Source organism: Bufo gargarizans, chromosome 4 (assembly GCF_014858855.1).
Source record: "Bufo gargarizans isolate SCDJY-AF-19 chromosome 4, ASM1485885v1, whole genome shotgun sequence".
Lineage (NCBI taxonomy): Eukaryota > Metazoa > Chordata > Amphibia > Anura > Bufonidae > Bufo > Bufo gargarizans.
The window spans coordinates 452278819-452284138 of record NC_058083.1 but is presented as its reverse complement, the minus strand read 5'-3'; positions in this window follow the sequence as shown (position 1 = coordinate 452284138).

The window sequence follows — 5320 nt, the reverse complement described above, 5'->3', positions numbered from 1 at the left end:
TCAGCTCCTTTACATGTGGCACCCTGTTTTTAAAAAGACCAAAAGTAATTGGACAATTGACTCAAAGGCAACAGCAGGTGTGGGCAATTCCTTCATTATTTCATTTTTAATCAAGCACATAAAAGGCCTGGAGTTGATTTGAGGTGTGGTGCTTGCATTTTGAATGTTTCACTGAGAAGTAATCATGACGTCAAAGGAGCTCTCCATGCAGGTGAAACAAGCCATTCTTTATCTGCGAAAACAGGAAAAAAAAAAATCTGAGAAATTGCTACACTATAAGTGGCAAAATCTTCAGTTTTGCACAGCCTGAGAAATAAAGCACTGGAGATCTCAACAATGCAAAAAAGACCTGGACTCCCACGGAAGATAACAGTGGTGGATGATCACAGAATAATTACCATGGTGAAGAGAAACCCTTTCACAACAGCCAACCAAGTGAACAACACGCTCCAGGATATAGGTGTATCAATATCCAAATCTACATTAAAGAGAAGACTGCATGAAAGTAAATACAGAGGGTTCACTGCACGGTGCAAGTCACTCATAAGCCTAAAGAATAAGAAGGCTAGATTGGACTTTGCTAAAAAAAAAAAATCTTAAAAAAACAGCACACTTCTGGAAGAACATTCTTTGGACAGATGAAACCAAGATCAAACTTTACCAGAATGATGGAAAGAAAAAAGTATGGCAAAGGCATGGTACAGCTCATGATCCAAAGCATATCACATCATCTGTAAAACACGGCGGAGGCAGTGTGATGGCTTGGGCATGCATGGCTGCCAGTGGCACTGGGTCCCTAGTGTTTATTGATGATGTGACACAGGACAGAAGCAGCCAGATGAATTCCGGGGTTTTCAGAGACATACTGTGTGCTCAAATTCTGCCAAATGAAGCCAAACTGATTGGTCGGCATTTCATAATGCAGATGGACAATGACCCAAAAGCCAAAGCAACAGCTTATTAAAGCAAAGAAGTGGAATATTCTTGAATGGATAAGTGAGTCACCTGATCTGAACCCAATAGAGCATGGATTTCACTTGTTAAAGAGGACCTTTCATGGGTTTGTAGCAAGTGAGATAAATATCTGTACCTGCCGCTGTGCTACCACCCTGCCTGTTTTTTTTAAATAGCGCTCCTTCACCCCGTTATGGCCCCTTGCAAATTTCGCGCTCAGTATGCTAATACTGAGCATCAGAGCAATGGGGAGGAGGCGCAGTCTTTCTCTGTGGGCGTCTCCTTTCTCCCCGGGCGTCTCCTTTCTCCCCTGGCTGTAGCGCTGTCCAATCGCAGTGCAGAGCGTCACAGCCAGGGAGGTTTTTTTCTCCCTGGCTGTGACGTTATGCACTGTGATTGGATAGCGCTATAGCCAGGCAAGAGTCCACCCCAGCCCTATTTTTATTGTATCCGGTTGGAAGAATAAAAGTAGTTTTTTACCACAGTGGTGAGTGCGCTTTCTGTTTATCTACTTGTGTTATTGCATGGATTTTCGTTGTTTTTGAGGCTGAGCACCACAATCACTGTTGATATAGACAGGTTCACATAGGAATCCACCATTTACCTGGAGACGTCGGCTGGTGCCGCCCCTTTCATTTTATTATATTATACTTACACAGCGTCTGGTGATGTCCATGAGTTCAATACTGCAGGCAGTCATTGTCAACAAAGGGTTTTCAACCAAGCATTAGACATTAACTTTTTATTTACAACTATTTAATTTGTCCAATTACTTTTGAGCCCCTGAAATGAAGGGATTGAGTTAAAAAAAATGCTTTAGTTCCTCACATTTTTATGCAATCATTTTGTTCAACCCACTGAATTAAAGCTGAAAGTCTGAACTTCAACTGCATCTGAATTATTTTGTACAAAATCCATTGTGGTAATGTACAGAACAAAAATTAGAAAAATGTTGTCTCTGTCCAAATATATATTGACCTAACTGTAATTACAGATCTTTTGACAATCATTGACAGACTAACTCAGGTATACATGCCTAGCTCTAATAAAATAGCAAATAAAAAATATGACAGTAAGGGCTCATTCAGACGGCCGTATGCTGTCCGCAAAAATGCGGATCAGTTTTTTTTTGTGGATTAGATGCTGTCCCAATTACTTCTATGGGGCCCTTTTCTTCCATTGCAAGGCTCAGCAAAAAAAATTAAACATGTCCTATACTTGTCAATGAAAATCAGGACATGGCCCTATTGAAGTCTATGGATCAGCAGAAAAAAATGGAATGCAATCCGTTCTTTTGCGGACATGCTGAACAAAAAAATGGATCCGTCTGAATGAGCCCTTACACTTTAAGGCCGAATGCACACGGCCGTGTTCCGCGGCCGAGAGCGGTCCGTGGTATGCCGGGCTGGATTCCTGTTCAGAGCAGGAGCGCACGGCGTCATTGGTTGCTATGACGCCGTGCGCTTTATGCCGCCACTGCTGTACAGTAATACACTCGTATAGATCATACGAGTGTATTACTGTAGTGCAGCGGTGGCATGAAGCGCACGGCGTCATAGCAACCAATGACGCCGTGCGCTCCTGCTCTGAACAGGAATCCAGCCCGGCATACCACGGACCGCTCTCTGCCGCGGAACACGGCCGTGTGCATTCGGCCTAAAACTGCTTGATGAGAAGCACCAATAATAAATAGTGTCCAACTATCTGAATAACGCCCAGGTTTCTGGTGATAAAAGGATAAATATATGTCTACTTATGTGTAAAAGTTTATCTTAGTGATCTCTAAAGCTGAGCATGGTCCCCCCTCCTCCCTTCGGAAACTGGGCTGCAGGGCAGTATTCCAACATGATAATGACCCCAATGACTCCAAGACGACCATTGACTTGGTAAAGAAACTGAGGGTAAAGGTGCCGGACTGGCCAAGCATGTCTCCAGACCTAAACCCAATTGAGCATTTGTTGGGCATCCTCAAACAGAGGTTGGAGGAGCGCAAGGTCTCTAACATCCACCAGCTCCGTGATGCCATCATGGAGGAGTCGAAGAGGATTCCAGTGGCAACCTGTAAAGCTCTAGTGAACTCCATGCCCATGAGAGTTACGGCGGTGCTGGAAAATAATGGTGGCCACACAAAATATTGACCATTTGGGAACAGTTTGGCCATTTTCACTTTGGGGTGTACTCACTTTTGTTGCCAGCAGTTTAGACATTAATGGCTGTGTGTTGGGCTATTTTGAGGGCACACCAAATTTACACTGTTATACAAGCTGTACACTGACTGCTTTACATTGTACCAAAGAGTCATATCTCCAGTGTTGTCCCACGAAAAGATATAATAAAATATTAACAAAAATGTAAGGGTTGTAGACACTTTTGTGAAATACTTGTTTGTATTGCATTAGTATTAGTGATGAAATGTATGCTGGGAATGTCACACCTTGGAGTGGGTAACGGTTTACTTCAATGTGTATTCATTCTGGAAATAAACCAAACAGAACGTAATGCTTGTCACAGAGGACAAAAACTTGGACAGTTGTCATAACCTTTCCTCTGCATAGTTTCATATCAGTAAACTATATTTAGATGCCTTTCTCTGCCATACAGAAAACATTTTCTTTTATGTATTAGGTATTCCAGTGGAAAATATTAATTTTGTAATGGGTTGCAAATGCATTTAAAATATAATAAATCCTGAGCAGCATTCAGACAGGCAAGCAGCAGGAAGTGGAGTGCAGCGAGGAATCGGGCACCGTGGGAACTGCAGCAGCAGGAGATTGGTGAGGAGGATATAATTTAGTTTTTGTTTTTTTTTAAGCATTTGCAGAACTGTTGTAAGCATTTTTTTCCTGCTGGAATACCCCTTTAATCATTGTATAACTGGTAACTCGGAAACAGTATAGCTTGCTGTGCTATGCAGTTTCCGATCCTCCCATGCACCACAATGGGAGCTACTGAAACAGTGAGTGCCGACACGTTCTGCTGTTTCCCGGCCAGCTGGTGGTCAGGATTGTGTCTCATCTTGCCCTAATGACTGGAAGATGACACAACCCCTTTAAGTCTCGGAATACCCCTTTAAGATACCATACAGGGGTGGGCCATGAGGTCTGAAACCCACTGATCATTAAAGGGGTTGTCCGAGTGTTTAATACTGATGACCTTATAGGTCATCAGTATTCAGTATCTGATCAGTGGGTGTCTGACACCCAGCGCCCACATGATCAGCAGTTTGAAGACACCAAGCGCCGCAACCTCTTCCTAGGCAGTGACATCACTTTCATCGGTCACATGGCCTAGGCGCAGCTCAAGTGAATGGGTCTGTACTGCAATACTAAACACAGCTGGTATCCAATGGACGGTGCCTGGTAAGGTGCAAGGAGGTTGCTGCGCTCCCCAGAGTGCCACAGACTCCTCAAACAGCTAATCCTTGGAAGTCGGATTCCCACCGATCAGATACTGATCATCAGTATTAAACACTGAGACAACTCCTTTTAAGTTATTGCATATATGCAGGAGCCATTCTTTATGCATTTAAAGTTTAGTATTTTTAGTTTAGTATTTGATGATTGTAGGATATTGATTTGACACTGTTTAATACAAGATAAGATACCTACACATGTTAATTGTAATACCACTATGTGCCACTAGAGTATGCTACAAAGTACTGAAGTAAAGTCTCTGGAAACATTATCCTATTGTAGAAGGTAAAGAATATTTTTAATGCTTGGTACAAGGTATAACAAGCTTTTCATAAATATTGTGGTTATTTTTATTATGGTTTTATAATGATATAAGTGTTGTGGGTATTTTATAATGATTGTTTTTATATGTTGAAGTGTCTATTTATTGAAGTTTTTATATGGACACCGCCTTGTTTCTGAATCTTCTCGCTACCTGGGATTTTCTTTCTGTGTCTATGTCTAGTATCAAGAGACTATCCATAGATTACACTAGCACATTTTTTCATATCCTTATGTTAAATTGTAAATAAACCTGTAAAACAAGACTTTTTTCAGTTGTGGTGTCGTCCAGCAGTGTCGTCCTTGGTCTGTGTCTGGTATTGTAGTTCACCCTCATATAATTGACTATGGATACCTACTCATCAGGTGGTGCTGTCCGTAGTGGAAAAATGGTTCTTCAAGTTTCTGCTTATGTTACCATCAGGCTATCAATGGTTTCAAATGAATTCCACCAAATCCTGATAGATCCCATTCACTGGGTGGGTGTAGGATCCGTCAGGTTTTTGCTGGGATTGTTGTTTGTCTTTCGTGCAGACTACTCTATACCATCAAAAACACAGGAGCCTCAGCTGAGCAGAACAAAGCCTTAGAAAGATTCTAGTGACTTCATCTCTGGAGGTCAGCCTTAAAGG